The sequence below is a fragment of the Aptenodytes forsteri genome, unplaced genomic scaffold (genome assembly GCF_000699145.1).
Source record: "Aptenodytes forsteri isolate BGI_AS27 unplaced genomic scaffold, ASM69914v1 Scaffold404, whole genome shotgun sequence".
Lineage (NCBI taxonomy): Eukaryota > Metazoa > Chordata > Aves > Sphenisciformes > Spheniscidae > Aptenodytes > Aptenodytes forsteri.
The window spans coordinates 1984216-1996624 of record NW_008795629.1 but is presented as its reverse complement, the minus strand read 5'-3'; the positions used below and the strand labels follow the sequence as shown (position 1 = coordinate 1996624).

The 12409-nt window shown below is 46.5% G+C and overlaps 1 pseudogene; it reads right to left on the bottom strand.

The window, feature by feature from the left end:
- The window catches only part of LOC103901519, a 32518-nt pseudogene that overhangs the window by 4972 nt on the left and 15137 nt on the right, over nucleotides 1-12409 (bottom strand).

The window sequence follows — 12409 nt, the reverse complement described above, 5'->3', positions numbered from 1 at the left end:
CGCCGCCCGGCCGCGCCGGGGATGGGCGCCCGCCGCAGCCCCGGGGCAGGGGCACCCCCACTTCTCCCGCAGTTCCAGGTGGGCAGCGCCACGCGTGCTTCAGAGGAGGCGTTTGAAAAACACGCGTGTGTTAGCCCTCGGGCTGGCCCGCTAGATTTCTGTGTGGCATCTGCAGCAACTTCATTTTGTCTTGGCAACACTCTGCTGACTACACGCACAGTTTGGGGGAGGGGGGGGTGAATTGTCCCGCTCGGGTCCTGCGGTGTGCCCAGCTGCAGGCCATGGCGAGGCTGGAGTGTCCCCCGCGCACAGCAGCAACGTGATCTGCAAGCTGGGGATCAGAGGCAAAAAGAGGGACTTACTCTGGCTGGCCTGCGCTACGTACCAGGGCTGCTGCTTCACCAGGAGGAAGCCAGAGGTTTGCATGATTATGGTAGAGCACACGTTGAGGATGATGGAGAGCAGCAAGGGAGGAGAGATGAGCTGGCCGGGAGGGCGATAAGGTGCCAGCTTTGGATAGGCTTCAGTCAAGGACACTGGAGAGAAACCGGAGACGTTTGCCGTCTGTGGCAGCTCAGCCACCCCCTTCTATTTCCCTTTCTTCTTTTGGGAGCGATGAAGTTTTATCACTGGGCTTTTTCCCCCGATTCTGGGGGTCCCTACAACCAATCTACCCCCTGCCAATAATTATCCAGTTTTTCACATCTTTGTTATTCCTTGAGGCCCTGTATGCCTTTCCTTCCCTGCCGAGTAATACCACTAAAGATAAAAACCTATGGTGAGCACAGCACACTGGTAAAAGATGGGCATGAAACACTTACCCAAAACAGCAGAGCAGTACCAACAAACTGAATCAGACCGTAAAGGGTCAGGTATTTAACCACAGCAAAGGAAGCAACCAAAGCAGCTTGACCTTCCCTGCTCAAAACACAAAACAAAGCTAAAAACCCCACTTACAGCTACAGCACTGTGGTTTTAGTGCTACAGACGGTCTCTGCTTCTGAGGAGGGTAACTCCTTTTGCTTAGGATCTCTAAGAAGAATAGAAAAGAGTTCAAATTCCATATACAAATGTTTTGGCCTTAAGGTACTGCAGAGCCACTTAACTACCCTTCATCTGCAGTGTTTTCTTTCTTTGTTTTTATTCTGCAGCCACAATTTTAATACCTGGATTAAGCTGCTGTTGCTTTTTCATTACTAATTTGCTCAACATTTCTGGGAATCAAGCACATTTCTACACAAACAGGTAATTGTCTTTGCATACATTTGGTTAAATGGCATTATTACTGGCTGCTCCATGGCAGTGTGCAGCATATGGATATCAATATTTTAAAGTAATGACAAGCAAATCTATTCTGTGGTCACTGTTACACCTGCCCTCTCATGTGACCCTCCTGCTGTACCTGTTCCAAAAATATCAGCCGCCACGGGCAATGCTCTGCTAAAACCACAAAAAACCTGCCAGCACTGGTATTTGAGGATCAAAAACAATTTAAAAACCCTTCTGCTGTATTTTATACAGTTACTGAGGAATTAGGTTTGGTTTAGCACCATCTTTGAGGGTAGTGCACGCCCACTCGCGACCCCACACACTGAGCTCAGAGCAGGCAGCAGCACCCAGAGACTGCACCAGGGCAGCACCCAGCAAACTCACCTGATCAGCTCCGGCACACACTGGATGTTGGGGATTTGGGAGGTGAAAGGCGAGGCCACGGATGCCTCCTGCTCTGACAGTGATATCCCTGTGTGGGCCATTTTCAAAGCCTGAAATCCACAGGAGTGAGAAAATGGAGAGACATCCTTCCCTCCCTCCCACCCTACACAGTATGTTTACTGGTGCTTTACAAGTTTTGCTTCAAGTGTCCTTTGTAATTGATCTTCCTCTATTCTGTGGCCCAGCTGATCTCATTTTCCAGATCTCTTCCCTTCCCTGGAGCTAAAATATTTCTTTTGTCCATTTAATCCCATTATACCTATTTACAATCCTTTGAACTACCCTGTATGCTGTTTCCCACACTGGAGTTTGTGCATACCTAACCTGTTAAACAGTTTCCTGAAGTATTTAAATTACCATTTTATCCTCTTTCTATTGCTTTCAACCTCCTGTTCCTATTTCTTTTATTGCTCTCTTACAAGTTCCCTGTCACCTGGCCTTGTCACCTCTGGTTTAGTGCTCAGGTGTAGGCTATGGACAACTTTTACAAAGCAAGCTAATGGCTAATGCATTATTATAAAATAATATTATGATAACATTTATTATAATAATATAATAAATAATATAATAATTATTTTTATGGCTAAGACCCTCAAATTTACAATCGTAAATTTGGACAAATGTGTCAGAAAAAGTCCCTTGCTCCTATTTCTGGGAGGAAAACAAAATCAAAACAGTAATCCTCAATTATCATGATTGTTGGTATTACAAAAACCACGTAGACAGTATTTTACAGTGACACGCTGACCGAGTGTACCCATGGGCTAACTTGGGAAATGCTAGTGACAAACGGTGTTGGGCAGCCTCTTGCCACAGCACTCCTTAGGCTGAAAGAGGTGAAATTTAACAAGAACGGGAGATGAGCTCCTACGTACCCCGCAGTCATTGCCGCCATCACCACACATACCCACACAGTAACTGATGGAGGAAGAAGGAGGAAAACACATAAACCTCGCACGTAGCTGTTTGATGCCGTGGCGGAGCACTTGCTGGCTTAGCACTTGCAGGTACATCAGAGCAGGGACCTCATGTTGGCCCTGGAGAAGGCAGCGGCTGTTTCCAGAGGACAAGTTGTATATGGGGAGAGGTTGGGGCAGAGTACACAGAACAAAATTAGGATTAATTTTTGAAAGAGGCTGTAACGGGAAAGGGAATGATGCCACTTTATTCCAGACAGTGTTTTCCCCTTGGTAGCAGGGGCCCCGGAAAGGGAGCAGGGTGTGCATGTTTGCAGCAGCTCCTGCGGCTGCAGCTTGGCTTTTATCGGCATTTTCTCCTCGACTGTCTTTGTAGACCCAAAGACACAGGAACTGCTGAAATAATACAGTAGCTCCCAAACCACCACACGTGAGGTCCCTCTGAGAGGGCAGGGAACTTCATCCCCGGAGGAAGCACCTCAAAACCACTAATTAACTGTTTCTTTTTCAGAAAGGTATCGTGCCTTGTTTACGCTTAGCAAGCAATATCCATAGTTACCGTGAGTCCTGTTTGGGGGAGGAAACATTCCTTTGGGGGACCTGAAGGAGCATCTTTGAGGTCAAACTCCTAACTGCGTCAGGTTGTTTTCAGCTTTGCTAAAGCTGCAGCCAGGACAGCGCCAGCGGCCATGCAAGGGTTGCTGGGGGTGGGGGCTATTTGTATATGTGGGGGTCTGCCTCTGTATTTTTATCTCAGCCTCATTTAATGCTGCTTTCTGTACTGCACCAGTGAGAAGCAGTGGCTAAGTCTGGGCGAGGGGTGCAAGTACTCCTGATGCAGAGGGTTCCCTGTAGGGGAACCGGGAGGAAGGCAGCCACAAAGGATGTGAACAGGGGTCATGTGTGGAGGAAGGGAGGGTTGGAAAGATGGACCTGGAGCAGAGCTAGCCGGGACGATCACACGAAAACACATTATTGGTTTGGTTCAAGAAGAAAACAAAAAAGAGAACCTTACTTGAGTTTCTGAAACTCTTCAACGAGGCTGGACTTCTGGCCAGGAGACATCCTAGCAAAGACAGTCACATTCACCAGTATCTACAAGAAAGAGCAACGGGCTGCCTTGGGCAGGCATTTGTGCCTCCATCGCTCCACCAAGGCAGGATCAGGCCTCCCTGAAGGGTGCCTGACACCTGTAAAACCCTCTAATCCAGTCTCCCAAACACTACCATGGTTTTGCTACCCTTAGGATTCAGGTTTCCTCTAACATCAGATTTATCATGCTCTGTTTTCTGCCTTGCCTGCTCTGTAGGAGATGCTGGGAAGCCAGCGATCACCATGTACTCTGCAGCAGCCCTTAGAGCAGCAAGACATTGTAAGTGTTTCCCAAGTGCAGAACAGATGGTTGATGACAGCAGCGATAACACTGCTCAGCCTGAGGTTCCTCCTACCTGAAAATCTGGCCAGAGAGTATAAAATCCAAAAATCTGTCCCAGCACGAGTTATTTTATGGACCGGGTTACAGGAGTTGAAGATTTCTGCTGCTAGATGTGGGTATTTCGTGTTCCTGATGCCCCTGCTGAGCAGAGGCCATTGCCAGCTATGGTAGTGGTACATGGGAATGGGGTTGATGTTTTTAATTAAACTGAAATTGGGAAGTTGGCCATGCAGTAACTCCACTGCGCAGCTGCTTGCAGCACCACAGCCACCCCTGTCACTTGAGGTCTTAGAAGATGCTGAAAGCAAGCTGTTTGGGTTAAACCTGAGGCATGGTGGGAGGCTGCCCGGAGTTGTCAAAAATGTGAAGTGACAACACTACAGCTACCGACAGAAAAACACCTTTCTCCAGCTGGAACACCACTGCCACTTAATAAAACAGGGAGGGCAAGTAAGTGCTTTGTTTCCTCTGAACTTACTTTTGACAGCAAGTTGTAGAAGTGCTTTATAATAATCTGATAGGACTTTCCATTCATTGCAAAATGGTAGTTGCAGGTTTCTCCTTCCAAGGTGATCTTTTGCTCAGTATTAGCACGTACCTCCTAGAAATAAGACAGCATTTATTCTCAGACTGAGGTCATACATGCCATTTCACTTCCACCTCGTCAGCCTCCCACCAGGCAACCAGGGACACAGCCTTCTGCAGCATCCTTTTGTAAAACTTTACGCCTGGCAGTACTTGATTTTCTAGCTGTGTTTCCACGCGTAACTAATCCCTATTAGCCACAGGCTGCTAGTTTAGACACTGAAGTTTAGTCCAGCAAATAGTCACGCAGACCAGTACGTATAATTGCACTAATTCTGCACACTTCAAGTGTGATTGAAGTGGCCACTGCATCTGCAGAGCCTTGCCAGTTATTCGTGTAGTTATCTTGCATGTTGCCCTGAGCAAAGAGCCACTGTATTAATTATTTTTCCCTAATAGGTGCATGGTCCATACCACACCTCCATATACCCTGGGGTAGATACGAACTACCCCCCAGGTTTCCTCTGTTCCTCAGAGCTACTTCCAAATCCTTAGCAAGGAGCCCAGGCCTGAGAGCCTGGACATTAGACATTAATTAGACATTAAAAGCTTCGTTAATTCCCCCTGGCACCCAAAAGCAACCATCCCTGGCTGTGCTTACACGGGGAGCAGCTGTGTTTGCTTTGCTGTCTTCTGCCAATTGTCAGGCAATGGAAGGTGGAGCGAAGCTCTCCGGTTTGTTTCCTTCGACAAGGGTGACTTTGCTGCCCATGTGAATCATACCTGCGTTCTTGGCCACCGTGACAGCTGTCCGCAGGTTGTCCCCTGCAAGGATAGTGGAGATGCAGACTTCTCACATCTGCCATAGCTCGGTAGCAGCCCAGGTAGAGACCATGGACGTGCAATGGAGGATGCTGGAGGAGTGAATCTCTCCTGTGTGCCCCGCAGCAGCCAGCATGGCCACAGGAGAAGCCTGGGGGCATTTACCTGTGACCATGACGCGCTCTTGATGCAGGCGGCAGCCAGCTTTCATAGTATGGGCTTCATATCCTGCTTCAGGGGGTTCTCCATCACCAGGAGGCCCAGGAACGCCAGCCCAGACTCTACCTCCTCTCTTGGAGCAAGGACAGAAACAAACATGCCATTTCCCGTGGGCGGCACAGAGAGCAAGACTCTCCCTATGGTTTTTGTTCAGTGGGAAAGCTGTGCTCGGTGGGAAACGTGCTTGCTCTGCAGGGAAACACAACTGCTATGAGTTCAAGACAAGGAACGCTCAACAAGCACCAACATTTCTGCAGCTTCAGCCAAGCTGCTGATCCGCTACATTGCTGTCTCTAGGAAGGAGCAATACAGCAGAGATGCATGTACAGAGAGAGGGACAAGGATTTGCAGGAACTAGCTGGCTGAAACCCACAGATTATGGCATACAGAATTTCTATTGCAGTCCCAATCCGTTGCCATATAGAAGCATAATAACCAGCTTTCATTACCCTTTGATAACAGATGCTGAAGTTCAGCTCAGTGAGCCTTGCAAGGGCAGTAGTAAAGCAGGCAATTAACAGTGTAATCGGCATCTGCTGAGAGGAAGGTGTTATATGGTACAGCTTCCCAATAGGCTTCCTTTGGCAGGAGGGGAGGGGAAGGTTTGGGTCAGGGCAGGTTGGTTTGGGGCAGGTCATAGCAAGTAGATAGCAAAGCAACCCCACAGCGATAACAGTGGCTCATCAGCACGCCTTACCTCTCTAGATTGCTCACATCTACATCCTTTCCTAGGTTTAGCACTTTATGGGCCAGCACGACTCTGAAGCCTTGGCTTGTGTACATCTCAAGCTCCTTTAAGAAGTTAGCTGGGACTGTTTACAGGAAAAAAAAAGTTTCATGGTTAGAATATTCCATCCTTGCTGATTGCTTTTCTAGGGTTAAATGCCTGTCCTTTAAATCACTTTATAGCCTTAGTTACAGCACTGTGGCCTTTCATAGAAGTCAGCTGTTTTGTATCAAGGCTGTGTAACTGACTGTTCAAATAAGTGATCTCTGCATCTATGTTATACTTTTTAAATGCATGTTAAAGTGCAGGTAGATAAGATGAATTACTGGGCAGAGGACAAATAACTGACTCCATAATTCTGTCCTAAGCTTTACTGCGTACATACTGAGTGACTGAGGAAATTGTTTTTGTTTATACCTCAATGTAGGAATTCTCCCAAATCCTAAATTTTCAATTCTCTGATCATTCCCATGACTCTAAAAGCAAAGAGCTCCTTTTAACTTTGCAGTATTTTGTAGTCACTACCTACTGCAATCACAGCTTTACAGTGCAGTACCTAATTATTCATTAAGCTGTAATCAATATAGAAACAATCAGGACAGGATAAGATGAGCTATTTAGAAACCTGAGAAAGTGGAAAATAATTTTGAAGACATTTTTCTTGCTGATGTTGACTTGTTTGGGGGTTTGTGTCATTAGATATTAGGTGGTTCTAAACTAAATCTTTCCATTGTCCCTCAAAACCATTTTCACCTGTTTTCAGGTCAGTGCCATCTGAAATAACAAACCACAAAGCCACAGACCATTGGTGCTGTGTTTGCTTGGCATCCGTTTGACATATTCAATGAATGTAACCCGAGTTTCAAGTTTGCAGAAAAAATTAAGTATAAGCCTATAATATTGTTCATGTACAAAAAAGAAAAGCCTATGTTTACTTGCAGAGAGAGGACAGAAGTCTTGGCTCAAGTGTTAATACCAATTATCCTTAATAACAGTAATTTGCATGTCCACAGCAAGTTTCCCATCGCTGAGATTTAAAGCCTTTGCAAGCTGGGTCAGTAACTCAATGCTGAATTTACAGGGCAATAAATTAGCAGGAAATTTAAGAACTTGTACAGCACAACAGGCTTGCTCTGACACATGCAATTACCATGATCCTACGTCTGCTCTGGGTATCTCGACATAGCAGCATTATTTGTGCGCTATATCTTCAGCTGATGCAAGTCAGCTAAGGGATGTATAGGGGCTGAACCTCAGGCTGTGCATCTCACTAGCTGTTGGGCTGTGTGCATCTTTAACTTACAAACAAGCAATGAAAACTTGTTTGTAGTATTAACTAATGACGTTTAACAAGCCCAAGGCTTGCTTGTGGGAAGACATATACATGCAGTTGCAGCGTGGCCAGTGGGAAGAGTGAGCGCTGAAAACCTTGTAGGATTAGAGCCCCAACATAAACTCTGGTTTGGATTAAGTCCAAATAAACACTGTAAAGTTGCCCTTTCCCAGTTCTATACCGGTTTCTTTTGTACAAAAGCTGGACGCTATTTCTGGTGCTCCTTTCATGTACAGGTCGTACTGTGCCTCTCCGCTCTTCTGTGAAACAACAGATATCCTCTGCAGCCCAGAAGAAAATGGGAATTGATGTAGGATTGCTATTCCTTCCACGGGAGCCTGGAGAGGTCAGGAGAGTGAGATGTTATTTAAGTCATTGATTACACAAAGCAAATCCCTTCTGAACTTCAGCTCAGTTGAGACTTTCTTGCTACGGTGATTTATTATTAATAGGAGATTATTTCACTTTTGCTGCCTTCTGGCTATGGGATCAAATCACTGATTACAAGTTTAGGGACTGCAGTCTCAACAAGTCTGTCTTCCCAGTGTACTTCCCAGGAATCCCAATGTTTTCCTTTATATTTAACTGGTTTTCCAGGCTTTGTCCCATTCTTTCTCTTAATAACCACATATTAACGTAATATTCCTCCATTTACAGTCCTGGGAACTGAAATTTGATGTGTTACAGTGACATTACCATGGGAACAGAGCAATCCTAGAAACAAGATCGACTTCCTTGCCACAGCACTGTCTTCGTGGTATTGGCAGCAGAAATCACACTCCTTCCACTGGTAGGATGCTGGCTGGTTCAACATTTGGACTAGAAACATAATTTTTAACTGTCAAAACTTGGGGCTTCCTAAGTGCGCTTTCAAGAGAAGAGTGAGGCAAATAACACCGTGCTTTGGGGTGATGCTGATAAATCTGCAAGTGGGGTTGCACGACCATTACTAGCAGGACTTGTGGACCCACGTCCATGCTTCTAGCTGTAATGCTTTGTCGGTACTCACATTGCCTCCTCCTGCAGATAAACTCTTGCTTTAGACATTTATTCTGTTTACATGGTTTCTCTGCATTAGTTTCCACTAAGACTGATCATGCAGTTTCATTTTGCCAGCAGCTTTACAGGGTGAGGACTCAGAGAAGTCTGATTCTTTTATTAGTGCAAATAATGAAGTTGGAAATGAAGGGCTTTTAAGGCACATGAAGTGCTTTAGATGCCACTTCAGAGCAGCATCTCCACTTTAATCAGAATTTGCTTTTCTGGTTCTATGCTTCCAGGGTGTTTTGGGAGGAGATGCAATACAGTACCGAGAGTGGCTGAAAGGCATTTTGCAGCTGCTAGCCCAGGTAAATGAATAGCGCATGCGCTAGGAGTTTGCACATGCTGCAGGTTGAAAACACAGAATATTCATTCTCAGAAAGAACTGGACTTACACTGCTGGCCTTCGGCCCTGGTCTAACAATGCAGGTGTCGAGAACACCAGCCCCATCCTGAGCTGTGCTGGAGTCATCTGTCTCCTGTATAAGGAAAAGCACTATTTCCGATGCTTTTTTTTTTTCTGGCTTCACACCTGTCTGTTAAAGCAGGGGCAGCAGCACATGGGAGCGTGTTTCCCCCTTACTGTTGGCACCCAGTTGCAGAAGTGTTTTGTTATGATCTAATAGGTCTTCCTATCCATCGTCAGTGACAGCCTCCCTGCAGCCTGTGTCCTTAACAGAAGCCTACATGGCCTTGCATCTTTTGACTTGATGAGTCAAAACCTGTGTCAAATTTTGTGGTTTCTCTAAACTCAAGTTCCACATAAATTTAATGCTGTATCAATGATGAAGGGAAAGAGAAATAATTATCCTTATCTAGCTGGTTTTATCTTCCAGTCTCCTGCTTTTAAAAGACTCTCACTGAAGTTCTGTGCAGAAACAGGGTGGTAATTTTCAGTGTAGGATGCTTTTAGCCCTCCAGCTCTATTACTTTATGTGCTGCCAAGGCTCATTCACCCTCATAGTCCCCCTCTGCTGTCATGTGGCTCTGCTGCTGCCTGCGCTTCCACAGGAGCGAGCACCAGCCTGATCCCTTCCCGCAGTGCTGCTGAAAGAGCTGCCATCTGTTTTACTTACTGATTAATCTCTCTTAAGCAAAAGGGTGAAGGAGAAAAGGTGACAAGGCAGTTAACTGAAGAGACCCAGAACCCCTCCAGGCTAGGACACAGGAGGGAGAAGAGCAGCCCCTTTCCTTCTCGTGTCTCCTCCTGTCCTGCTCCCACCCAAGCAACCCTCCATCCCCACAGATGAGCCCCAAGGCTCAATCTCTCGCCTCCTCCCCAGTTCTCTCTGCGACTTGCTGTTCACTCAGCTGGACGCTCCAGCCTTGGTTTCTCCATAGGGATGTCCCTTCGCTAATCAGAGATAACAGCCTTTAGCATAAGGGTATAAAAACCTGCCCGTGTGTTTCCTTGGCTGACTTGCAGTCAGCGCACCGCGTGGTCAACAGCGTGGTCCGATCCCCTGCTTCCAGCAAGCAGCAACCAGGCTCCCCCTCTGCTTCCTTACACTCCGGTGTTTCCAAATCAAATTAAGAGAGCAAATTCAGGCAGCCCCAAGGAAAATGATCGCTGGACTATCAAAAAGCAGCTGCAGTGCTGCAAGTCTGCCATGCAGTTAGTAGAAATAACAGAGCAAATTCCAGCTCTTATGACCAGGATTGAAAAGGAGTTTCTCCTACAGGCACGTATTTGAGCTTGACTTGTGAGTAAACCCCCATGGGCTGGGTTGGGGTTGTCCTGTGCTTTGGATGTACGTAGAGGATGCAAGTCACATTACCCAGTGTGTGCCCTCAAACATTTTCAAGTCCAGTGGATCTCTGAATCTCCTTGGCCAAAGGAACCAGTGAATGACAGCTTGCCATGGCTCCGCACACGGGTCCCCAGGGCAGAGGAGTGCTGGATGGGAACTTACGGATTTTCTGAAACCTGATTAAAAGCAGAGGGTTAGTGGGAGCACTTACAAGAGGGATGAAGAGACATAAGTCCTCAGCTGATGCTTACAGGTGCTGCTCTGCTGCATCGAGTGGAGCTGAGCCCAGTAACAGCAAGCAACACACTGTCCTACCCATCCTTCTGATAACAAGTCAGATGCATTCAGGAGACTAAGAAGTACCCGGTAATTAATTGGCAACAAGTTCAGCTTGACACAAGTAACTGAGATGGTAAAAAAAACTCAGAGGGGCTGGCACAGGCACGGGAGTCCTGCTTGGCAATTGCTGTTTGGTATTAGACAAAGCAGAGAAGACACTGAGAGGAAACAACTTACAGCAGGGATCTCAAAGAATTTTGGCAAAGCACCCTAGGAGAAGCTTTGTGAAGCTGCAGTACGGAAAGGGGGTGCATCTGCTCAGGCTGGTGCTCTGCACCCACCGGGGTGGATGAGCACCAGCAGCCTGCACTCCGCACCCCCGGGAGCGACATGGGAGAGCCACGAGGAGCCCGACCTTCAATTCCAACTGTAGATTTTACATCTGCATATCCACAGACGCCAGATGATTGTCCCTCACACCTTGGCTTTAAAAATGGGTACATTGGTTGACTCCTATTGAGTTACACCGAGGCACGCTGTCAAGGATTCATGCCCCAATTTCTTTCTGTGGAAAACCTTGAGGTTTATTCCCTTCTTGGCCCCGCAGTACAGACCGAACACGTGTGAAGCTGGGCAGCAGGAAGGCTCTACAATTTCATCATGGAGTCATTTCTCGGAGTCCTCTCTTCTCACACACACATTTTTCCCCCTAAGAAACTGGCTGGCTGACAAGCTGTGTTTGCCAGACCAGATCACAGCCCATTATCATTTATGCTGGCACGTTAAGGAGAAATTTAAACAGATTTTATTTACCTTTGATAACCACTAGCATCCCCTGTTACTAACACAGGCACAGTGAAACGCATCTGGAAGCGAGCAGCATGACAGCTCGCAGCTCTATCAAAAGGAACAATGAATCCGGGACCTGTTGTCCCCCTGGGCCATCCAAGTCTGTTCTGTTTCCAGCAAATTATACCTTGTTCTCAGCCTGGTCATAATTGGCTTATTAATTAATTAATACTTGAGAGACACCGTGAAACTGCTAAACACCACATAAAACCAACAAACATTTATATCTTATTAAACGTACAATAGGATATTTTGCAAGTTGGATGAAATTCCTTTGTTGTCATTGCCTCACAGTATTCAGCTTAGCTGACAGCTAGTCTTATAACATGTTTAAAGATGTGAACATTTAAGAAAGAGTAATTATGCAAATAGGCTAATGAGATCAATGCAGACAGCAATAGCTCCTTCTTGTGTTTTAGCAAGCCACCAGCCCTGGTTCCCAGCTGGGTGCAGATTGGACACGTCTGCAAAGACAGCCTTATGTTTTGACACCTTGCAAAGGGTTTTTTTATTAAGTGAACTTATTCCGATATATGGATCCAGTTTTGTTCTGCTGCTCATGTGAGCAGACGCTACCTGCAAGGCTACCTTGATGGAAATCATTCTGGCACTACCATGAGCTGTCTGCCTTTGGTGGGCTCCAAGCCTGTTCAACGTGCACCTATTCAGCGTGGCCTGCCTGGTGCGCTGGAGGGGGGCCAAGAAGAGACTGTCCCGTGTGCCAGCGGTTTGGTCCCACTGGAAGAGTATTTTATTGGTTGACACTTATTAATCTCTTCTCATTAATTTGGATCAGAT